The sequence below is a fragment of the Panthera pardus genome, unplaced genomic scaffold (genome assembly GCF_024362965.1).
Source record: "Panthera pardus isolate Hobbes unplaced genomic scaffold, ASM2436296v1 HiC_scaffold_20, whole genome shotgun sequence".
NCBI classification, from domain to species: Eukaryota; Metazoa; Chordata; class Mammalia; order Carnivora; family Felidae; genus Panthera; species Panthera pardus.
The window spans coordinates 54,889,363-54,915,274 of NW_026526766.1; the positions used below are offsets into that span (position 1 = coordinate 54,889,363).

The 25,912-nt window shown below is 38.0% G+C and overlaps 1 long non-coding RNA gene across 3 annotated transcripts in view; it reads right to left on the minus strand.

Annotated features, from left to right (window-relative positions):
* LOC109252054 (uncharacterized) overlaps nt 1-25,912 on the minus strand; it is a 169,591-nt gene that overhangs the window by 128,201 nt on the left and 15,478 nt on the right. For 2 of the 3 annotated variants that reach the window (XR_008424225.1, XR_008424226.1), the window contains exons 2-3: nt 24,143-24,243; nt 20,942-21,044 (exon numbers count right to left, since the gene is read on the minus strand). This is a non-coding gene — a long non-coding RNA (uncharacterized LOC109252054). The remainder of the gene's footprint in view (nt 1-20,941; nt 21,045-24,142; nt 24,244-25,912) is intronic. The other variant, XR_002073829.2, reaches the window with a different exon arrangement.

The window sequence follows — 25,912 nt, forward strand, 5'->3', positions numbered from 1 at the left end:
AAGGTACATGAAAAGATGTTCAACATCACTAATCATCAGGAAAATACAAATCAAAACCACAGTGAGATACCACCTCATACCAGTCAGAACAGCTCATATCAAAAAGCCAAGAAATAAGTGTTGGCAAGGATGTGGAGAAAAGAAAACACTTGAGCACTGTTGGTGGGAACATAAATTGGTGCAAATGTAAATTGGTATGGCCACTATGGAAAACAGTTGGATGTTCCTCAAAAATTTAAAAATAGAACTACTCTATGATCCAGGAATTCCGCTTCTCAGTATTTATCCAAAGAAAATGAAAAACACTAACTCAAAAAGATATTGGCACCTCCATGTTCATTGTAGCATTATTTATAATATCTAAGATATGGAAACAACCTAAGTGTCCATTGATGGATGAACGGATAAAGAAAATTTGGTACACACACACACACCACACACACACTGGATTATTATTTGGCCATAAAAAAGAAGGAAATCTTGCCATTGCGACAATGTGGATGGACCTCGAGGACATTAGGCTAAGTAAAATTAAGTCAGAGAAAGATACTGTATGATTTCACTTATATGTGGAATCTAAAAACAAAAAACACACAAGCTCATAGATACAGAGATCAGATTTGTGGTTGCCAGAGACAGTGGATAGGGGATAGGAGTGAAGGGGGTCAAAAGACACAAACTTCCAGTTATAAAATAAATTAGTTATGGGGACGTAATACACAGCATGATGTCTATAGTTAATAATACTATATTGCATATTTGAAAGTTGCTAAGAGAGTAGATTTTAAAAGGTCTCATCATAAGGAAAAAAATGTTTGTAACTATGCAAGGTGATGGGTGTTAAACTTGTGGTGACCATTTTGTAATATATAAAAATATCAAATTACTATGTTGTACACCTGAAAATAATATAATGTTACATGTCAATTATATGATATATAGATAGGTAGATAGATAATAGATAGATAGATAGATAGATAGATAGATAGATAGAAGAAAAGTAAAAAAATATATATATCAGAAATGAAAAAGAGGACATAACTCCAGAAGAAATAAATATTAAAAATAATAAGAAATATACAACTTTATGCAAATACATTTTTAAATGATACTCTTATAAAAATATTACTTACCAAAATTGACTTAAGGAAAGAAATTTTTTAAAACCTAAATAAACCAGGGGTGCCTGGGTGGCTCAGTCAGTTGAGCATCCAACCTTGATTTCGACCCAGGTCATGATCTCACAGTTTGTGAGATCAAGTCCCATGTCAGGCTGTATGCTGGCGATGGGGAGGCTGCTTGGGATTCTCTCTCCCTCTCTCTCTGTCCCTCCCACACTTGCACGTGTGCATTCTCACTCTCTCTCTCTCTCAAAATAAATAAATAAACTTTAAAAAAAAAACTAAATAAGCCAATAACCATTAAAAAACAAATAGACAAGGGAAAAGTGAAATACAAAATCACTGTCAGGAAAATGTGGCCACAAATAGGTTTACTTTCAAGGCTGCTGTACTATATATATATATATATATATATATATATATATATATTTTAGTATCCACTTTATTCAGTGTCCAGACCCAACATGCAGAAAAGCTCTCACCCTCAGTGCTCCAGAATCACTGAATCTCAGCAGTGGAAGGGCCCTCAGTCCATCTCATCCAGTCACCTGCTCTCACAGGACTCCAGCCACCAACATCCTGGTTGAGGCTTTCCAGTCTTTGCTTCAGTGAATACATGCAAGGGTGACGCCCTCCCCGTCAATGTGCTGCTCCATACCTACACAGCTCTGGTAAGTAGAAAACATGGTACCCAAAACCTCTCCCTATATTTATCTCTCAATGGTCCTAGTTCAGCCCCTCTGTAGCTACCTCAGTTTACCTAACCCCTCCTCTCCAGGGCACTCTTTGACACCCTCACTCTCCTCCTTCACAAGAACTTCTATAAACTGCTTTGGGGTTTACAAAGCACTTTCCTTACATGTCAATAGCAAAATCACATTCCAAATGGGTTGGGGGGAACCAACAACCTGACATTGCTTGGGCCCTTTTAACAGAAATGAGTTCACCCTGTTTATTCAGAAGCTGACATTAGGCATAAAAAGATAGGCATGACCTTTTCAGCCAGACTCTAGGGAGAAGACACTAAAAATATATCTATGTCCTCAGGCACATGGTCAGAGCCACTATGAATAAACCTCCATGCTCCCTGGAAATTCAGGCAGGCAACAAGAAGGGGCCTGCAGGGCAATTTGTATGTGGAGACACAAGGGGAGGCCTTTGTCCTCTAAGAGATGAGACATAGCCCAGAGCAATGGAGGCCTTGTCCATTTCTGAACTGTGAGATGGTCCAGAGGAGGAGAACAAGTGGATTAGGAGAATGGGGGGATTTGGCTATTTTATAATCATAATAATTTCCTCAAATCTTTAAGAATTCTGAACAAGAACTTAGACTCAAACTGACATATGATTAAACTCAAATAATGGTATGGTACTGTTGATTAAAATGAAATATCTGGCTATACATAGTCCAAGTCACTGGGTAGTGGAAAGACTAAATCCCACATAAGTATTATCATGTAATAAGAACAATAATTACATTTATTGAGCCAGTCACTGTGCTTTACCTATATTATCTCATTTAATCTGCATAACAACCCTATAAAGAGACACCATTATTATCCTCATTTTACTGTTGAATAGACTAAAACTGATAGCAAGTAAGTAACTTGCCTAAGATCACACAACTAGTGAAAAATTTACTCTGGGTCCATGTGACTTGGATTCTGAGCTCTTAACCAAGAGACAGAAATAGAGAAAGAATGAAGCCACCTTCCATAGCCAATCAGTTAGAAAGCCATTCAGACCAAACCAGGGTCTCTAGATCCCAATCACTCCCACATGCAGAATTCTCCTAAGAATTGCTAAGAAGCAAGCAGGGCAGGCCTTTGACTGATGTGGACTCCCTGGGGCTTCTGGGCCCAAGACTCTGCCATCTGCAATCTAGGCTTTACCTCAGATGTCTGGTCACATCATACCTGGATCCCCAGGCTCTCCTGCTGCCACCTGTGCCAGTTTGACTGAGCACAGGCACTTGTTCCCCAAGCCTGTGCTGAGCCCATGGACCCTTAAATCCAGCAAGTCTACCAGGAAAAACATGACCCATCTATTCTTCCTCATCAGTCACCCCTTTCTGCCAATGTTGAGTTCAGCCTGCTTAAAAGGTCTTCCACAGCTGACTGCTTTTCGTCCCCTGCACTAAACTTACAGGATTCTGAACCCAGATCTGCAGGTTGCACTCCCATGCCTATTTAAAACCTTAAGAGGAAATAAAGCATAGTGATTACCACCCATCAGACTTGAATTCAGTCTCAAGTCTGCCATTTAGGAGATGGGTGACCTTATGCAAGTTTCTTAAACTGAGTCTCAATTTTCTTTCTCTCTTTCTTTTTTTTTTATTTTAAAATTTTTTAATGTTTTTTTTTCCAACAGGTCCACTCCTCAATACCCATCACCCACTCTCCCCTCCCTCCCACCCCCCATTCTTTCTTCTTTTTTTTAATTGAGATATAACTGACATGACATTATATTAGTTTCAGGTATACAATGTAATTGTTCAATATTTGTATTAGTCTCAATCTCCTTATCCATAAAAATGATTTTGAGGATTCAGTGAGGTAGGATACAAAGTGCCTTGAATAGACTTAGTGTTCAGTAAACGTATATTCCTGTCTCCTAAATCATTTAAACATTACTGCCTAACCCAATCCTAACTTGAGTATTTCTTAGCTGCCTCCTACCCAGATGCTACCCAAAATGTAGCTCTGAGTTCCTGATTTGTTTTCAAATCAGAGGGCTTCTCTGAAAACCAATAAGTCATCAAAACACACTGAAGCATAGGTATGACCTGTTGTTCACAAAGCTCTGGAGAGGGAAAGTATCTTTAAAAACAAGCCTCCCACCCCCACCCTAAGATCACACACCTGGTTGATGATGGAACTGGGACTGGACTGGAACCTGAGTTCAAATAATTTTCTGTCACTGCCTAAAATGAATTAAAAAGAGGTACAGTTTCTTGGCAAACAGATGCCATTTATACAGTTATTTATAATAACCATCATCCTCAGAATCCCAAATGTTGGGCCATCTAAAAATCCTTTTCTTTCATTTTTGTTGTATTACATTTTTCTGCATAATTAGATTTTGGGTAGGCTAAGGCTCAAATTAATTTGAATTCCCTGCTTTCATATGAGCTGGCAGTGGAATGTGGTGCCCCAAGAATGGGCTGGGTAGCAGACAAAGCTAGTTAGGGATTCTATTTTGTAGAACATAATCTCTGGGTAATTACACAGTGACCACAGGCTACTTAGGCTCACTGTCCCTCAGTGTTGGGAGAAACATTAACATTATTTGGTCATTCCTAATTGTGATGATTCCCAAACATCATCAGACACATGCTACCATCACAATTTTTTATCTGGGGCCACTATTACCTACTTCATGTATTTCTGTAAAATAGCTTATTTATTTTCTTTAACCATGTCTAAACAATATCTATGAAATCACAAGCTGCCTTCTGGCTATTGTTTTTCTAATATGCATTAAAATAAATACACAACTGTTAAAGTTTGTGTTTTTTTTGTTTTTTTGTTTTTAATTTCTCATCGGCAATACACAAACCACTACTGGCACATACTGGCTTATCAGATGCACAAATACCTTCTACAAAGAGTAAACATTTGATTAACCAACATCCCTTTCAATAACTCCAGTGAGGTTTCCAACTGTTACCTAAAGAGTTAGTTCCTAGCTAAACAGACAGCTCTGGAAGGACACCAGGCAGCACCAAAGTGACCAATGGTATATTTTACAATTTTTACTTTTTAAAATTTATTTATTTATTTATTTATTTATTTATTTATTTATTTATTTATATTTTTTTTCCAGAAAGAACCTCTTAAGAGAGAATAAGGCTTTAAGGTCAGAGGTGGTTAGAATTTCAACTCCACAACTCCAACTGTAAGTTCCTGAGCAAGTGACAACTTCTGAGCCTCAGTTTCTTCTTTCTAAAAGGGGACAATGATACCCCATGACACCCTCTGATAGGGTTGTGCTATGGGTTAAAATGCATACATGAAGCATCTAGCACAGCACCTGGTACAAAGTAGTCACCTACTGAATATGAGTTCCCTTTCTTGTCCATAAGAATATAGGGTAAAATAACCTGGAAATACTGACTAATGACTTTCCTTGGTAAAAACTCAACTAGTTTATCTTTTAGAGGCACTCCAATCACTCTGTTTTGCATATGAATCTGGGATAGTATTTTTCTTCCATCTTAGCTAGGAGCCTGATTATCTTTCCAAAGATAACTGGGGACATGATCATTCTGAATATCAAGACAGAATTTGTGCCTGAAATGTCAGAGCCCTCACTGTTTTGGTTTTCTAGGTACAACAGGTTTCCATGATCCCAAGGGGAAATCTGATCTGCCTTTGGGGAAGGGCGGGGGGAGGAGACCCACTGGGGTGGGGGTGTGGATCGAGGGACAGAGGGGAAGTTCTAACCTGGAGGCACCAATCCTGAATCTGGTTGCTTAAGCCAACAGAATTTCAGCAGAAAAGCACCAACCATCATTGTCAAAAGTGCTGGGCCCTTTGAACTAAGGCTACACACCTCCCAGAAAAAGTAGGAAAAGTAGAGCTGGAGCACAGATAGTCCTAATGAGGTGGGCTGGTGGTCAAAACCTCATTTGCATTCGTTTTGCTCATTATTATGTGGTATTAGGGAAATTTTCTGCTGAGCAGAGTGACCTTGACATGTGATTTCCTGTGCTCTCTGGGTATTTGCAGAGCATTATAAGAAGTAATGATTCCCAAAGAGCCCATCTAATCTGACAATTTTCATCAGCCTCCAAAGGGAGATTTTATCTTTTGTCCATTTCTCCTGGGTTTTTTTTCTATTTTTTATTTTTTGTGTGTGTTACTATAAAAAAAGAGAGAGAGAGAACAAGATCTATAACCTTCAACAGTGTCCTTGCAAAAGTTAGAAGTGTGACATAAATGTGATCTTTCGCTCATCTTAACCACCAGTCAGCATTTCTCAGAAGGTGAATTAAATACTCACTGGCCCAACTCTCCTCTTTGTCTAAATCATGGTAATCTCCAGGTACCCCCTGTGAGTTTGGCCTAAGAACCAGAGGCACCAGACTATCAGAACCAAATGGCATGAACCTAGGCAGTAAGATCCTAACTACTCTAATGTCAGCCAATTTTGATCCACATTTGTGAACATGAGTTATGAGAGACATGGGGGGAAAACCCTGATTCTGGCTGTTTACAAACTTTGTGTGATGTGAGTGAAATCTACTCTCCAACTTTTATCCAAAAACATCTTTTGAAACCACTTTTCAAAAGAAAAGATACCTAAACAACTAAAAAAAAATTGAAATATGATTGAAATGTTTTACAGTAAAAATTAATCAAAACTGTAAAATTCACACAATCAATACTTAATTATTCATCATTTGCAATAGTAAGACTACAATAAGATGATGGTACGAGGGCAAAATACAAACTAGCACCCACCCCCCCCCTCCCAGGTGAGACATGTATGGTATTCCTTGGACACTCCTGGCTACCCAAAAACAAGAAAGGACAAAAAACAAATGGTTAAACTGATAAGAGTCTCCACCAGTTGACCAGAAAAAGGCAACCCCATCCATAGCCTCAAGTCCAAGAACTCCCTAGCTGTCTCAATGTTAATACCTTGCTAGAGGGAAAAACAACCTTAGCTTGACAACAGCTAGGCCTCCAGTAAGTCTTTAGCATGTGAAAGTCTCTTTGCAAATTCCCTCTTGACTTTATCTCCCCGGACATAAAACGGTCACCCCCCACACTTACAGTGCAGCTCTTCCTGCCATTGGGTCCTGTCCCCATGCTTTAATAAAATCACCTTTTTGCACCAAAGACGTCTTTAAGAATTCTTTCTTGATCGTCAGCTCCAGACCCCACAAATCCCCCATCACGCCAAAACTTCATCAGTATCCATTAGCATAGTCAATCACAATGGATTTAAGAAGGATTTAAATTAAAAAGCCATATAAATGAGAACAAAAAAATTGAGAATTCAATATAATTTTTAAATATCACATGACTTTATTTCAGATTTATCACAATCTTTCATTTTGACAGATTGTATTTTCTGGCTTCAAAATAAACTATTCTGTTTTCTAGCCCTTCAAAAGCTATTGCTATTCTTCCTCCTATTTGTCCCTACTTCTCTGTAATCATTCTTTAGCAATCTTGTGAATTCCTTTCCATTCTCTTATTAAAGCTCCAAGGAACTATTCCTGTCACACACACCCCCATACACACTTTGCCTCCATGTCAACAAGCTCTGTTATCTATCCCAGGGAGGAAAACATCAGCATCCACAATCCAAAACAATAGAAAATGCCAAACCATTGACTTTTAGAATATACTATATAGGTTTTGGGGGTAACTGAGACTTCCTAATAATAGTTTTGTTGTCAGTTTTATAGATAACACACCAAGTGACAGGAGGAGCCCACACATTTCACCATGAGCTGGTAAAAATTTGAGATGTTAAATTTGCTACAGTGGATGCATGTGAAGTTGATTTGGCAGGGGACAAATAAAATGCAGAAGTAGCCCCAGTGTCTTCCCCAAACCACTCCCCCACTCCCATGTAAGGAGGAAAGTTACCTTAATTTCCTGATCCATTCCTAGACCTTTATTGCACAGAACCAAGATAATGGGGGAGAAGGAAAATTAAAGTTTCCAAAAAGCTACACTGACCTATATAATGAAGAGCTGAACAAAGAAGGGAGAATGAAGAGATAAGCAACTTTATGCAGGTTCAGCTGGGTAAAGACCTGGGCAGTAGCTTATACTGGGAGAAAAGAAACTTTGGAGCAGCTACTGTGTTGGGGAGATACTTTGAAATGGAAAAAATAGGATTTTTAAGAAGCCCTGCATTTTCAGGAAAAACAAGAATGCTTCGATTTGTTTGTAATTATTATTTGCTGGTCTGTTATGCATTGAATTGGATTCCATGTTGGACTGAACCATGAGGCGATTATCCCCTTATCTGCATAATATCAAGTGTCAACAAAGATTCAAGTAACCAATTAACTGACAATCATTGATATAGATGTGTGTATGTGTTGTCCTTTTAACATCACTTGCTCTGCTCTCTCCCATTAAACATATTCTGCCTTTTGTAAAATAAGTATAGGAAAGTACAGTGCTCTACACAATGTGGAAAGATATACTCATTAAAGTTCACTGCTTGAGGCAGATATAGTATTGGGACCATTTAGCTATAATGCCCTCAATACAGAATGTACTGCATGCCCTGGTCCCTTCACAGAGACTCTGAGAGAGGCAAAGAAGCCCCAGCTGCCAACTCTGCAATCCCTAGGTGCACCAGTCTCAGATTAGTTTAACTATTATTAATTACTGGCACCTCACGACTCATTATCCCATACCAGTGCATCTTAATAGCATGGCTGAGAACCATACATATAAATCATTTGCTTTAGGCCACCAAAGACTCCATTTGAAAAACAGAAATTTCTGTAAAGACTGATTCCATTGGCCAAAGAAACAATCCCCAAAAAATAGGGCCAGACAGTGATAATCAAGCTCAGTGATATTCAAGTTCAGTGCAGACCTTTCCAAATTCCAAGACTAGTCTTGCACACCTCTTCAGCCTAAGGGGAATTTAAGGTCCAATACTGTCTTCTCTAAAATGTGACAGAAAGAGCATGAGACTCACAGAGAACTGGATTCAATGCAAGCTCTGTCATCATCTTAAGAGGCAACCCTGGGTGGGAGGTTGTACAAAGAAATAAACTTGGAAACTAGACAGACTGGGTTCAAATCCTAGCTCCCTTGATTACTCTTGTGACCTTGGGCAAAGCACTTCACCTTTTGTGCTTCATTTTCTTCATCCGTAAAAAAGGATCATAGTTACTTATCAGGGTTTGCTGTGAGAAATAAGACATATGTAGACAGTCAGTAAAGGTTAGTTGCTGCTACATGGCCTTGGGCAAGACACTTAACATACCTGGATCTCAGTTTCCTCATTTTTAGGTAATGGGGATGGATTATATAACTTCAAAGACTCTTGACAATAGGGAACTCTGAGAAGATAGATATCAAATCCTGACAGAGAATAATAGACATAAAGAGCAAATAACCAAGGAAAACTTGTCATGAGATGTTGGTTGATTCTTACCAGAATGGTCAAGGCAGAGGCAGTAGAGACCAAGCAGATTAGAAGGGTAATCATCATCCAGGCATCTACAGGAAGTAGACATTTCCTATAGTCAGCTAGACACATGGAGCAGATCTCACTCTCCTCACAAAGGCCATCCCCACAGACTGAACCAATGGAGAGAAGAAAGAGAATGCCAAACAAAAAATATTTTAAAACCTAAAGAAATAAATTCAATAAAAAACAATTTTTAAATGGAACAAAAAACAAACCGGTCTAAGGTGGGGTTCTGATGCTGGTTCCATCACTGGCTTGATTTCCAGTTTTGCTTTGGCTAACGAGCAAACTCAGCCAAACTTATTGTTAATTTTTAATAACTCTATGAAAGTTATATATTACCACCATAAGTCCATTTTCCCTTTCCTTTGGTCATTATACTTCATCTTATTTTCCATGGTCACGGCATTGGTTGTACTTTAGATTTTCCTATTTCATTGTACCTATTCTTATAATCCACTTGAAATTCTTTATGAAACCAGGCAGGGTATTAAATAAGTTGAAATCATTTTGCAAGTCACTCAATTACTTTATACATCATCTTTCTATGCATAAAATAAGAGTTTGGGACTCAATGTCCAGTATCTTTTAGCTCTAATCCTGTTAATTCTAATCTTTTCATTTCTAAAACTCAAAGTGCATATTAGGTTACCTTTATAGAGCTTTGACTTACTGTATATAAGTAGGACTGGGTTCTCCAACGTGTTTTAAGTTTTGTTTTGTTTTTTGATGTCTGATCTTATTTGTTACTCTTAGAAAAATCTCATTTTTTCACTAGATGCAGACTTGCAGGTACAAATTCTCAGAGAAGACAGCCTCCTTCTCTTGGCAATCTGTTCCTGGCATTTTTCTTTAGCATTTTCATTACTTGAGCAGAAATCAAGAGTAGTCAGATGTTTAACCAACTGAGCCACCCATGAACCCCTTCTTCTACTTTTATGCTAAGATTATTGTCAGTAGGAATAACAAATTTTAAATGACTCATTTTGAAGATTCCTTCCCATCCTACTAGGTGTTCCATTTGTATCCTAGAATTGGATTTATAATTCTAACTAACATTTGAATGAAGCTTAACATTTGTATGGAATTTATAACCTTGTCTAAAAGTTTGAAATTATCTCATTTTGATCTTCAGCAAACCTTTGTGATAAGTGAAGCAGGAATACATCTCCACTTAATAGGTGAGGGACAATAACAGATGAAATAAATATTATTCCTTTTTACAGATGAAGAAACAAAAATACAAAGAGATTAAGTGACTTGCTCAAAGTCACACAGCTAATGACTGGCACAGGGACTTAAAGTCAAATCCTCTGACCCTAACCCCTTGACCCTCTCCATCCTCGCATCCTCTACAAAAAGATCTTCCAGCTCATGCTGAAGACTTCCAGGTCCCATATCTCCTAGGACAGCCTCTTTGATGTGCTGTTGTGAAGATTTATTCACTCCCATCCTATGGAGTACCACAGAATTTGTCTTATTCCTCTTTGACATGACAGAGCTAACCTTTGAAACAACAATCCTGTACCCTTAAAACTTTATTTCTGAGCCAAACGTTAGAATCATTCCCTCAGGGCTACTTTATCCGTTGAACCAAAAGGTCCTGTGCCTGAGGCCCACAGCTTTCCAGGGGCCTGTAAAAAATAAAAACAAAATAACAAAAAAAATAAAAAATGAATTGGCTCCAAGCTACAGAAAAGCAAACTGAAATTAATAAGCATTTAATTAACTGCCTACAAAATGTAACATTATGTCAACTTTGTTGTTAAATTTATAATTCATAAAAAATTTCATTACATATGCAAATAAATTGTGGATTAGATTCTCTTGTTTTACAAGAATTTCTGAGTAGGCACAATGAGTGATAAGACATAGTCAATTGTAAATTTAATAAGTCATTCATAAGCAAATAATTTCAAAAGCAAAATTATAAAAATCCTTTCAATACTTTATGGAAATTTTTACATTTAATTGAGATGTGGGTACATTTTAATATGTTTGGCATAAGTGATGAAGTCTCTAGGAGGTTCTACGAAAAGCTTAAAAAGGTCCTGAGTCTTCCATTGCCAAAATTTCTCCATGTGGGTCAACAAGATACCTTTTAGTAAGGTTGCTCCCTGTGGCTTAACAGTTTATGTAGTTTCTTCTAGTTACTGGATTTGCCCACTGAGTTGAACCTTGCTGGTTTGGATGAAAATGAAGTTGCTGGGGAGTACTTGGGCTCTGTCACAACATTGCCAACGTGGCCTATAGCCAAAGATAGTATGTAACTAAAAATTCAAAAGGACCCCCACTGAAAGCTTTCTCTCTCTGCACCCCATCTCTTCCAGACAGGATGAGAAAGTGCTCTTAAAAAACTCAAACTCTGGCGAAGTAGGCAAGGCAGTCTGCATATTGCCATGGGCCTGGTTTAATTGCCTCAAGGAGCCTGAGGATACACTGGCAGGATCCTAAAAATATTGTAGGTTAAAAACCATCTTGCATCAGACAAAGAAGACTGCTGCTAATTCTGTTAAACTCCTTGTATTCAAGTGATACACTTGGCATCAAAAATGGCAATTCTTTAAAAGCTCAAAGGCTCTGTGAGTGCTGCCTTCACGGAGCCTAAGGTAAGACTATCTAGCATGAAGTCTTTACCCCCATGCCCTCAGAAGCCATCAAGGGGAAAAGCTGTGGGGATCAGCTTATGAATCCCAAGAGTTAGTAATAACAACAAACCTGCTTCCTGGAGGGCTCAGCCTGTGACTGTTGGCTTCAATCCCAAACCTTCTGGGAGTCCTGGGGAGCTAGAATTACTGAAGCAACATTTTGATGGTAACTGCTGAAACCATAGTCAATTCTAGAATTTGCTGCTCTGCTTGGGAAAGGAAAGTCTGAACCTTATTTGGATTCCTGGGGGACTCCCTGGGTCTTGTTGCCTGAGGCAGGAAATAAAGCAAATTCCTGAGAGGATTGGGGCAGGGATGAGCACATCAAGAAGTCATGAGTAAAAAGCTTCAACCCAAACATAGTCTATGTCCTCAGAATCTGGGTATCCTGGATGAGGATGAATTTGCCTCATGAAAGCCCCCTGTCCATCTACCACTTCAAGAGTCTGTCCAGGGTTGTCTCCTAGTCAATCTTAGTCCACTGCTCCATCTCTGTGCCTCCAACCTGAGTTTCCTCTCACCCAGGCCCTTCAGATTGGTAGTGAAATCAGATTGGTTCTTGACCCTGGCTTCCTCTAAAACCATCTGCAGATGTCCCCTGTCTGTATTCCCAAAGCCAGTCCGTAGAGCCACACCTCTGGTCGGCCAGGCAAAGACTGAATGCTCTAATATAGAGATCTCTAAAGGTTCTACATAGAGATTCAGCAAGGACACTCAAGGAAGGGGATAAGTTTGGTCATGGAGTGATCAACACTTTTAGTCATTCAATAGTAAACTTGACCCTTGAAACAACACAGGTTTGAACAGGTCCACTTACATGCAGATTTTTTTTTATACATACAGTACAGTATTGTTAGTGTATATTCTCCTTACAATTTTCTTTAAAAAAAAAATTTTTTTAACGTTTATTTATTTTTCAGACAGAGAGAGACACAGCATGAACAGGGGAGGGGCAGAGAGAGAGGGAAACACAGAATCGGAAGCAGGCTCCAGGCTCTGAGCCATCAGCCCAGAGCCCGACGCGGGGCTCGAACCCGCGGACTGCGAGATCGTGACCTGAGCCGAAGTTGGACGCTTAACCGACTGAGCCACTCAGGCGCCCCACCTTACAATTTTCTTAATAACTTTTTCTTCTCTAGCTTTCTTTACTATAAGCATATATATATAATGTGTATATATATATAAAACACATAATATATATAAAACACATTATATATAATTATATTATATATTATTTTTATATATAATTTATATATATAAATATATATCTAATTCTATATTTATATATATTTATATATTATTAAATATAATTTATTTCTATAAATTTATTATATTAAATATAATATATTTATAATTAAATATATATTTATATTTATATATTTATATATAATTATATATAATTTTTTATAATTATATATAATGTGTTTTATATATATTTTGTGTTTTATATATATACTATATATATATAATATGTGTTAAAATATGTGTTGATCAACTCTTCATGTTATGGGTAAGGCTTTCAGTCAATAGTAGGCTATTAGTAGTTAAGTTTTGGGCAAGTCAAAAGTTATACACAGGTTTTCAGCTGGGGGGAGGGTTGGCGCCCCTAACCCTCACATTGTTCAAGGGATCAACTGTACTTACTGAGTGCCGGTGCTGTGACAGAACTAGGCTAGGTACTTGGGGTACAGCAAAGAACAAGGCCTACCTGGGCCCTATCCTCACAGAACTCAGTCACCTTCTGACCTGCTGATATTCTGCTTCCTTACCCACTTTCGGCAGCACACTTTTAGGCTTGAGAGCAGCTTACATCTTTCCAATTCTGACATGGGCAAAAAAGAGAGCTATACCCTCACGGACCAACACCACTGAATACCAATAAAACAAGGAATGAATAGAAGCAAGTTTCATTCCAACCCTTCTACCTGATTCTCATTCCAGTTCATGCATTGTTGCCCTGGGATATCCATGATCTATGGGGACCTCTAGCATATATCCATCAGTAACTTCAAGTTGCTTCTCTTGTGCAAAGGAAGAAAATATGATAGACGATAAATACCCTATGGCTATTCGGTGTAGTACATGTTGAACCTGATTTTTCCACTTGAATACGTGGAGGTAATTTAGCTCATTGGAGTATATATGACAGCAGGAAAAATGTAACTCATGAAACCATATTTATTTTCCATTCATCTTATAACATCTCTCACCAGATTAATGTACTCAAAACCAAGAATCATAGTCCCCTGCAGGGCACATAATTGATTAGAAAGATACGTCCCTGAATTATAATGTTGATTCCTTAAAGGGTAAAACAAGGAGACAGACTACTCACTTTTTAACAGATCCCAAGATAAGGCTCCTCTCATCTGTGACCATGGATACTGGTTTCTCTGAATTCTGCAAAGCTTCTAATGTCTAACTTAAATCCCTCCAAATACCATTTAATCCTTACTCTCTTATGCTAACCTCAGTGATTTTAAATTTTGAAGATCAAATGGACATCATTTAGGTAATAAACCTTAATAACCAAGAGTTTGATTCAGCATTCTTAAATTCTAAAATTATTTTTAATTGTTTATTTCATGGTTTTTATATTTATTGCAATCAAATGTATCTCACTTTGTGGAATAAGCACATTCCACATGGCTCACTTTTAAAGTGCCTCTTTCCCCTGACATTCATATAAAACCAGTTCCAAGACAAAAGAAAATCACCTTTAATGATGCAGAGATCTTTTTTTAATCATACGTTTAAAGGAGAATTTTTTAGGAAATAATAATAATACACACATGAAGACTAAAGTTTCTTTTGTTTGACAGAATCACTTTGAGAGTTAAATGGAAAACAGCAATTATAGCTTAAGAACAGAACATCCTAGACTAAAAATTCATTCAGCTTTTATCAAATCTCCTTGCCATCATTTGACAAAAGAATAACAGGAAACTCTCCTTGGGTGCTCAGACCTTGTTTCCTAGCAATTGATAGAGGCTGCAGGCACTCAGGAATAAGCAATTGAGCTAAGACTGAGGAGAGTAGAGACTGAAATTCCAAATACACAGGAAGTGGATCCATACACAATTATTGAAAAGTGGACCACCCTCTTATTATCTGTTAGCCAATATCAAGTTAGGCTTTGGACATAATACAATAATTCCTTTAATCAACCAGAATCCACATATATCTATAAAGGTTGAGAAGGGGGGCAGAACAGGTAAGAACAAAATAACTGTCTAGTAAAAGGAGGCCAAAACATAATGTTGTGTGTCAGGTTGTAGAGTGTCCCAGAGTTCAGCACCTGACCCAAAGACACCAGTTATGGTATGTGTGTGTGTATGTGTGTGTGTGCATGTGGGCATGTATGTACATACACAAACATGCACACACAAATAACAAAGCAGTAACAACATCATGGCTTTGCTAGGGGTTGTTATAGACTAAATCAGAAGAAAAGATAAGGAAAAAGAATACAGATCTGAAGATTCAGCTTATTTGCAATTACATAAAAGCAAAGTAAATTCACCAAACTTTATGTTTATTTCTATGACAGTGGATGGTTTATCTTTGCACTTTTCTGTATTTTCCTAATTTCCATGGTGAGCATGCATCTTTGACTTCCATATATAATGAGGAAATGTTTTGTTTTTAAAAAGAAAGAAAAGATTTGAGATCAAGGAAAAGCATGCAAAGGGAAATTCTCCTGGGAAGACTAATAAAAGGAAGACTCAGTCAAGAAGGTAGAAATGAAGGTAGAAGAGAAAACATTAAAATCCACCTGAGAGGCTGCATGTAAAGTGAGGTCAGGGTTGGGCTTAAAGGCAGCTCTAGGAATGACACAAAGGAGAGACTGTAAAAGTGATGGACTACTTAGTAAGGTTCTATAGCTGTAATTTACCCCCTTGTGTACCCCCAAATTGCCTCACACTGTAATAAAATAGACTCTGGAGCTAAATTACCAAATGAATGTGCAACTCAAGACCCACTTTGGAAGGGGACATAGAGGAGTAGAAAGGAAAGAACAGCTGTTTCAAAAGGTGCCATCTAGAGGGGACATCCCTCAATGCCAATGGGGAACAGGCCATCATCTCAGGAGCAGACTGGTGGGTACGCAGAACAGTATCTCTTAACCCTCAGAGACGTAGCAGGAAACAATGGCATCCCAAAGGCAGACCCAGGTGAGAGGTATGAAAGACTATAGAGTGCTCAGTGTGAAAGGTGTCATCCAAGCCTTCTTTCCCATCATCCAGGATTTGACAACCTGACAGTGAATTTCTAAGGAATGTACATTAAGTACATGATAAGAGGGAAATAGTTCATGTATGTTGGTTCCCAACCTTTCTCTTCCTCTGATGCTTAAGAGAATTCTGTCTTGACCCTTCTCACCTCACCTTCCAGTCCTGCTTGGCTAAATAAGCTCTTTTCGGGGCACCTGGGTGGCTCAGTCAGTTAAGCGTCCAACTTCAGCTCGGGTCATGATCTCGCGGTCCGTGAGTTGAGCCCCGCATCGGGCTCTGTGCTGACAGCTCAGGGCCCAGAGCCTGTTTCAGATTCTGTCTGTTTCAGATTCTCTCTGACCCTCCCCCATTCATGCTCTGTCTTTGTCTGTCTCAAATATAAATAAACGTTAAAAAAAATTATAAATAAATAAATAAATAAGCTCTTTTGGACCTTGTAATGCAGAGGAATGGTGCTGGTGAGGATGCAGAAGGGCAAGAACTGGTGGGGTGGGTGCAGGGCTGTTGGTGGGAGGGTGAGGTAAAGGAGATAGGGGAGCTGCTTCAGAATAAGGGAAATGGATGGAAGAGAAAAGGAGATGTTAAAGATATATTACTATGGTCTCCTTATCTCCCCTTTCAGAGTTCAAGAAAGTCAAGAGAAGGGCTGAGACCTTTGGAAATTATTTTTAAATGATGGACTTTATTATTTTAACCACAATAGTGTTCTGAGACTGTCCCAGGAGAGTGCAGGCTTTAAAAAGATTACATGTTGATGAGGCACACCTCATTCCCATAGGGACCTTGGAGCTCAGGGGTGAAGCTAACTAGAGTCCAATAAAACCACAGCAAAAATTTACTTCCTAATGTTCTTGTTGTGTTGGCTAAAATAAGGGTCTATAGCCCTTACTGTTTCCCCCCCGGGTTTGTTGTTTTGTTTTTTTTTTTCCTAACAGAATTGTTCCTGAAGCTTCTAACTCTGTAAGCTGCTCAAATTCCTCTGACAGTACAGAAGGTATAAAAGCTCATCATGTTGGAAGTGACAGGGTAAAAAAAATGATAATATCTTCCATAAGCTTGAGTTGCACAGAAATGTCTACTCTGGGTATGTTTTAAAGGATGAACAACCAAATCTGAAATATTCGTTGTATCTAGAGCATGATGCTTGACAATTTCATACTTTGGTGCTCTCTAATGAAAGGAAGACTCCCTTTAATGAAATCAACTGTATTTAGCATAAGTAGAAATAATGGGCCATTCTGTGTACATCAAGATGGTGATACTAGTCTTATATGCACAGTCATAGGCATATACACAAGATGCACACTAGGACCTGCTGGAGGTCATGAGAACTTAATGGTAAACCCTGAGCCTTGGTAAATACTAAAGAACTAAATGGTAACAAATGACCTCTGTGACATGGTGCAGAAATATTCACTGCCATGGTACAATCTAGGACAAAGTTAGGAAGAATGGGTGTGTATGCTACCACCCCACCTCCAGTGACCAGGGCAGACATCATTAATTAATCGATACAGTCTTTCCTGCTGAACCAGACATGATCCCAGAAAACTTTTCATTGTAGCTCTCCAGGAGTCACTCTCAATGGATTGGAGCTGACGCATGAGATGAAATCTATTTGCCATTCCTAGTCTCTGGGATGGTTAGGGCCAAAATGTCAATGTGGGCATGAGTGTGCAAAGATCCCACCCCAGCGGCACACAAAGGTATTGGAGTTGACAGTGCAGAGATAAAGAGACAGCGGAACTGTCTTTATGCAAAGGGCAACAGGAGGCAGAAAAGGCTCCCCTGTTTATAATCCCCAAACCTCTCCTATTTCACCTCTTGGTTTTAGGTACTGAGGGCTACTATTTGAACAAAGTTATTTTCAGAAAAGAGCAATTTTTGAGTTGTTGTCTTTTATAAACAGCTTGGCTCAAATTAATTTTTCACATCAACAAATCAGACACCCAGAAAGACTGTGAAGGATTAGGGTTCAAGATGGATTAGGTGTGAATTGGCAAATGATTAGCAATTAGCTAAAGAAGGTGCAAAGGGGTAGGTACAAAACACTACTTCCCACCCACAGCTCTCAGGAGGTCAGCCCTATAGCCAGTAAACTGAGCATCAGATCCTCAAATAAGAAACAAAATCCCATAGTAAATAAGCAGGGGGAAACATTGGATTAGGGCTTTATCTTCAATAAATGAAATTAAAATTTAAGAAAATAAGTTTGTTTTATCTTACTTTTTAATTAGGTTCTAATTGGCACACTATATACTAAGTCTGAAGAACTCAAATATTTGAGTTTGAACAACTAAAATATTTATATTAGGAGACATAACTTTTCCAACAAAAAGAGTATAATAACATTATATAATTTCCTTCACTTCATGATCAACTTTTGTAGTAAGATTATAAAGAGGATAACTTCTCAGAATACTTAAGGACATATTAATTTACCAATATCAACACCAACCTTTGCTATTCATATCATTTGCTTTGAACATCTATAACCTCATACGTCATAACCCTTACTAGTTTTCTCTTCAGTTGTTAACTTATCTGACTTTCCCAAACTTCATTTGTATGTGATCTGAGCAATGTTCCAACATCATTTTCTTTAACCTCATGAAATCCTTAAATGTTGCAAAAGTGACAATTTCACTTCACAATCTATTTACATTGAGTTTGCATTTTCACCGTCAAAGTTTACAATATTCATCAGTAAAAATGACTGGGAAAATATGTTGTAAGGTGAGAAGAGTCAGGCTGGTATTAAGCAAGATAGATGCATGAGAGGGGACAAATTTGACAATATTTCATGTGATAATAAATGTTGCTTCCCCACGAAATCTTGTAATTGTTATGACTGCACTCCCGACCACCCAGCTATTCTGGATGTGTATGTAATTATGCCACCTTCCTCCCTGGGCCACAGATGATTGGATCAGAGATGGACATCTGACCCAACTAAACCAATCATCTCTTTCCTGGGAATCTGGGATTGAGACTCAGTTATATGTATAGAACAGTGATCTCTCAACTTTTTTTGATTGCATATCTCTAATAGTAAAAATATTTAACTACACTTTCCATAAATAATTTTTTATTTATAAATTACATTCACAATTATATTTATAAATTATATGAATTTAACATTTTAATCTTTCAAACATTTTATATGAGTTTAAATATTTTAATATTTTAAATTTATGATTAATTTTAAAATCTTTTCATTTAAAAAATTTTTTTTCATGTTTACTTATATTTGAGAGACAGACAGAGCATGAACAGGGGAGGGGCAGAGAGAGAGGGAGACACAGAATCCAAAGCAGGCTCCAGGCTCTGAGCTATTGTCAGCACTGAGCCTGATGTGGGGCTCAAACTCAAGAGCTGTGAGATCATGACCTGAGCCAAAGTCGTTCGCTTAACCGACTGAACCACCCAGGCGCCCCTTTTTGTTCTTTATTAAAAATTATTAATAAAATATTTAAAATTTTTGAATGATATTCATTTATTATTCATTGTTTTAAGAAACTTCAATTCTATGACACAAAAATTCATGTTGGATCCTATGTTCACATATAATACTTGGTTTTAATGGCTGCATAGCTGAAAACCTAACTCTTATGACAACAGATCCCAATGGATAAAAAGACACTTTCTACATTACGATTTTTCAGGGTGCCTGGGTGGCTCTTGGTTAAGCAACTGATTTCATGTCAGGTCATGATCTTGTGGTTTGTGGGTTCAAGCCCTGCGTTGGGCTCTGTGCTGACAGCTCAGAGCCTGGAGCCTGCTTCAGATTCTGTGTCTCCTTCCCTCTCTGCCCCTCCCCCGCCCACACTCTGTGTCTCTCTCCTTCAAAAATAAATTAAACATTAACATTTAATATAATTCAATTAACATTTAAAAAGAAGTGTTTGGCTTTCACTTTTAAAAAAAAATGTGATTTTTTTAATCCCAACCACCAATTATGCAAAGGCTTTTGTTGAAATTAGGCTCATAAATTCCCAGCATCTCTGATGTCAATTAGTTCTTACAAACTAATCAAACCCACTGACTTTCTCTTCTGGAAACTTTTATACCAGTTAGAAAATTTTGAAGTACAGAACTGTCAAGGTTTTTGTGGTTGAGACACATTGTTTTCAACAACAAAATCATATAATGATAGAAACATTTCCAAACACCCATTTTCAAGATGTTTCTCCATAGCAAGAGGTCTTTTGAAAAGCAGATATTTTCTCTCTCGTTGATAAAATATCACCTTTGCCTTGAAGAAGGAGAATAAACTTTTATTTTAAATAGCTGCTAGTGTCACAGAAAAGGCCGGTGAATTTAGAATCATTATTGAAAAATAAAAATGTGTTATACATCTTTAAAAAGGACCATTCTTTTGTCACAAGATGACCAGAAAACATCTTTTCTCATGGCCATGTACTTTCTTTTTACAAAGTTTGGGATGATTCTACTATTGAAGTCCTTGTTTGTATCAATTAACCACTTAAATGACCTCCTGGGGCACTTTGTACCCTTCTGGCTTCAATTCTTTCCTACACAAAATTGAATATGAATAGCAGAGAATGGATTTCACATGTGCAGCTAATACTCTAGTCTTACCTCAGAATTATTTTTCATTCTAATGAAAGCCACTGCTCCATTAGTGGTTACACATAGGTATAAAACATTATATTTTATTGAAGAATTCATTTCCCATGTGACTGTGGCTGACAGTTTCATGTCCTGTGCAGTGTGTTCAAACACAGATGCCTCATACCTTGGATGTTCAGTTTCACTGGGTTATTTTGCCAGCAGTAGACAGCATGTGTGAATATTTGTCCATCATCAGGAATCCAGAGGCCATATATCTAACCTTTCCCCTTCACCAAAAGAAAGAAGCTGTTTTATTAACAATAGATACAGGCAAGAAAGCATCAATTATAATGACAAGAAAGTACAAGAAAAAGTAAGTGAGAAAAAAGATGATCATTGGTGGGATTATTTAACCCCTTTCTCCTGATCACAGCTACTCTGCAGAAAATGCAGAGCATAATCACTTTGAAGAGCCCTGAATATGGGTTATTTTAGCTCCCTAGTCAGGATCTAATGCACCTGAATGAAATGCACTTTTTTTTTTTAAATCCCTTTTCTGAGTCCTTTGTTCTCAAGGAATATCACAGTAATGAGCTGGATACCCAAAGTACAGTTATTATTTCTAAATGCTCCAATGACTCGGCCTACATATGCCCTCAAAATATTTGAGTCACTGGAGGAAATTAAGAAAACCTACCAGAGGATTAGAAGGGATTTCCAAAGAAATCATATTTTCACCTCAAATCAAAAACTCTTAGTCTGCCTTGACTACAAGCCTTGGCTCTTATTCTCACCATATGTGCAATATTTTGGATGTTTCTCACTGATATAAAGAACTGAAATTTAATTTCAAAAGGCTGAATAGACATGACATTTACCAAATTAAAAGAAAGCACAATCTCCATCCATACACTCTTCATACAAATACCTTTCAGTCTTAAAATTTAACAAAGCTCCTCTGATCGCACATGGAATTTACACCTGAACCTAGTGTGACATCTCTAGTGGGTGGATCTTTCCTTGCCATTGGTAAGTGAGTGGAGTCTTTGGTAAAGTTTATCAATCTTATGTATGTATTTATTAGCAGTATTGCTTTCTGTTCCTTAGGGTAGGGTGCCTAGACATCTTTACTTCTCAAGCCTGTTTGGAGGTGAGAGTATTCGATTCAGCAGACATGTGCTGAGCTCCTGCTTTGTACAAAGACTCAGTCTCAGTTTTGTGAGGGTTTCAAAAATGAAGAGGTCCCTACCTATAAGAACTTCCTCAGGGAAGATGAGATACATTCATTTTTTTTTTTTTTAATGCTGGGAAAGTCAACAATATAAGAGTAACTAAGTGTTAAAAGGGCTCAGTTCCAAAATTCTAAACTATTAAATTGTAATAATTAATTAGCTGAATAATCCAGGCTAAAAGCTAAATCTTCTCTTCTCCTTAGATCAAAACTAAAGTTTCTATAGGTTTAAAGTACAGAAGTAAAATATATAAGGAGGCAGAAGAGACAAATGGGATAAGTATACTGAAGCATAACTGGGTTTTTAACCCCTGAATAAATATGATCTAACTCTGTGCTTGCCAGTGTAAAAAGGCACAAAGTAGAGAAGGGGCTGGATTTTTTAATGACAGGATCTCATGGATACCACTGAGTCTGAATCATCAGGATCTACTGTCTAGTTATGGATCAGTCAAATGCAGATACTGGACCCAAGATGAGTGAACTCTCAGTGACAAGGTAATACCAAATGGACTGGACCAGTTCCTAAACCCAGAAAGCTAATCCCTCATTCTTCATTCAAACCATGATTTATTCTGAAACAAATTTTAAGCTACTTAGAAATATGCAAACATGTTACAAGAGAAGATAAATCCAAAATAAAAACATAACGCAGGGGCACCTGGGTGGCTCAGTTGGTTAACCATCCAACTTTGGCTCAGGTCATGATCTCATGGTTTGTGAGTTTGAGCCCTGCATCGGGCTCTGTGCTAACAGCTCGGAGCCTGGAGCCTGCTTCAAATTCTGTGTCTCCTCCTCTCTCTGCCCCTCCCATGCTCATGCTCTCTCTCTCTGTCTCTCAATAATAAATAAACATTTAAAAAAATTTTTTAAACAAAACAAAACATAAGGCAAAGAGCAAATAAAACTAAGAAAGCAAGATGGCATTGGGAGTGAAGTCAGCCCACAGAGTAGATCAGGAGTCCCTGTGTTCTTTCTTGAGTAGCCTCTTCATTGCTGGAATAAAGAGGCAAACCCAGTTAGTTACATGATGCACTGCCACCATCCTGGTTATTAAGAAAATAAAGAAGCCAAACAATGATCAGAAGATTATCCAGAGAGTGCCTGGGTGGCTCAGTGGGTTAAGCGTCTAACTCCTGATTTCAGCTGAGGTCATGATCTCACAGTAGTGAGAGTGAACCCCGTGTTGGACTCTGTGCTGACAGTGGGAAGCCTGCTTGGGATTCTCTATCTCCATCTCTCTCTCTGCCCCTCCCCTGCTCTTGTGCTTTCTCTATCTCTCTCTCTCAAAATAAATAAATAAACATTTTTTCTTAAAGTGTGGAGTAATTAAATCATGCTTTCTTTATCAGTTTGCAAGATCCACTCTGAGAAAATCAAAGGTCAGTTACAAGATCAGTTTAGGGCCCAACAAAAAGGATCTGAGAGCTCATGGCACCACGTCATGAGCCTAGATTCAGAAACACAAAGTCATGACTCTACGAACTCCTTTGTAACATGATTAATGACATGATTCAGACTGTATAAGGTAAAACGAGTAATACCAGTGCTAATTCCACCCCAAGCATCACATTTCAGTGCTTTTTTTTTTTTTTTCAATGTTTTTTATTTATTTTTGGGACAGAGAGAGACAGAGCATGAAAGGGGGAGGGGCAGAGAGAGAGGGAGACACAGAATCGGAAACAGGCTCCAGGCTCTGAGCCATCAGCCCAGAGCCCGACGCGGGGCTCGAACTCACGGACCGCGAGATCGTGACCTGGCTGAAGTCGGAGGCTTAACCGACTGCGCCACCCAGGCGCCCCTCAGTGCTTTTTAAATTTGGTTTTGTTCATTTATGTTAGTTTATGTTTCAGATGAAAAGTTTCTAGAAAACAGGTTACAGGGCAGTTATAGGCTGAACTGTGACCCCCTAATTCATATGTTGAAATCCTAATCCCCAGCACCTCAGAATGTGAATGTATTTGGATATAGGACCTTTTAAAGATGTACTTAAGGAAAAATGAAGACATATGGGTGGGCCCTAATCCAAATATGACTGATGTTCTTATAAGAAGAGATTAGGACACGAACATGCATGGAGGAGTTTCATGTGAAAACACCAGAAAAAGATGGCCATCTGCAAGCCAAGGAGAGAGGTTTCAGAATAAAACTAACCTAGCTGACATGTTGATCTTGAACTTCTAGCTTCTAGAACTGTGAAGAAATAAATTTCTGTTGTTCAAGCCATCCAGTCTGTGGTATTTGTTATGACAGCCCTAGAAAATGAATACAAGAGCTATTTAAATTTCTCTGAATAGGGTCAAGTCTCAAGACTATATGTAAAATAGGTGCCTTTAGTGGGGCAGGCAGAAACGCAACAGATGGACAGGACTTTGGGGTTTTTTTCCCTTTTAGTTGTAGGTATGGCATTTAAAAATCAGGAATCGAATCGGGCATGGTCAGAGAGGACAACAGATTTATTATCTTTTATTTTACATATTAAGATTTCTCAATGTTCTCAGAAGTAAGTCTATGGTGGGAGGTGAGAGGCAGGAAGGACTTCTGGGCCACTTTGATACCAATGGGGGTTTAGGAGAGATTATGTTGAGAAATTACTTTGGAGAGAGATTTGGAAATGATCAACATCTACTACTGTCTCGTCTAAAAGCAGTGATTTTAAATAACACAGTCCATTGCTATACCTTGGTCTTAACAATGTTCAGGGAAAAATAAGGTTGTAATAATAGAATGCTCCATATGTATCTGTTTTTGCCCCTACCCACTATTGCAGGACTTCTTACCCTGCCGTTGGTCTCTTACCCCTCCTCTTTGTTTCAAGTGATTCCCAGGGAGAGATTCTTCCATGAACACAGGCTTCTCATGATCTCTATCACTGTCTATGTAATTGTCTATTATTTATAACATTTTAAAGACCTGTTTAGGGGCCCCTGGGTGGCTCAGGTCATGATCTCACAGCTTGTGAGTTTGAACCCTGTGTTGGGCTCTGAGCTGTCACAGCACAGCTGTGCTGACAGCTCAGAGCCTGGATCCTGCTTCAGATTCTGTGTCTCCCTCTCTCTGTGTCCCTCCTCTGCTCGCGCTCTGTCTCTCTGTCTCTCAAAAAATCAATAAACATTAAAAATGAAATTGAAAAAAAAGACCTGTTTATTATGTTTCATAAGTTTTAAGGTAGTTTGGATGTCTAAATTTTATATATATTTCATAATAAGAATAATATAATCACAATAAAAGAAAATTTGAAAAGAGATAAAAGAAAAAAAAAATCACCCATAGTTTCATCATTCTAAGGTAATTGCTAGCATTTGATTAATTTTCCTTTCAACTTTTTTACTCCATGCATAAGAACTTTTCACCAAAAGTTGTAATTTTAATATATACACAACCTTCTATACTCCTTAAAAAAATAAACTTAATATTGTATCATAAGCCTTTGTCAATGGTGCAACAGAATTTTCTTAAACATCATTTTAATGATATATAATATAGCATAGAGCTGACACAATAGTTTACTTATCAGTTTCCCAATTCCCAATTAGGTTATTTCAAATTCTTTAAAAATAAAGAACTATAAACAACATGGATGTCTTTGACAATGGATATGTTTGAACATATTTCTTTTCTTCCTATTTTGCATTTCTCCCTTGGAACACATTCCCATTGTCTGAATTACTGTGTGAAGGGGCAGGCTAATTTTTGTGCAGATGCTTAGAGAATACCCTACTGTTGGCGATAGGATCTGCTATAGAGAATTTGTATAGAGGCCACTATTCTCATTTTAACCTATGCAAAGATCCGCAGTGGCTTGGGAATATTACCATTGCCTTTTGGGGGAATCATCTATCTAGTTCATAGATAATACATTTTGCTTGATAAGTTTGCAGGATCAGTCTGGTGAAATTCAAGATAAAGATGGGATCAGAGTAC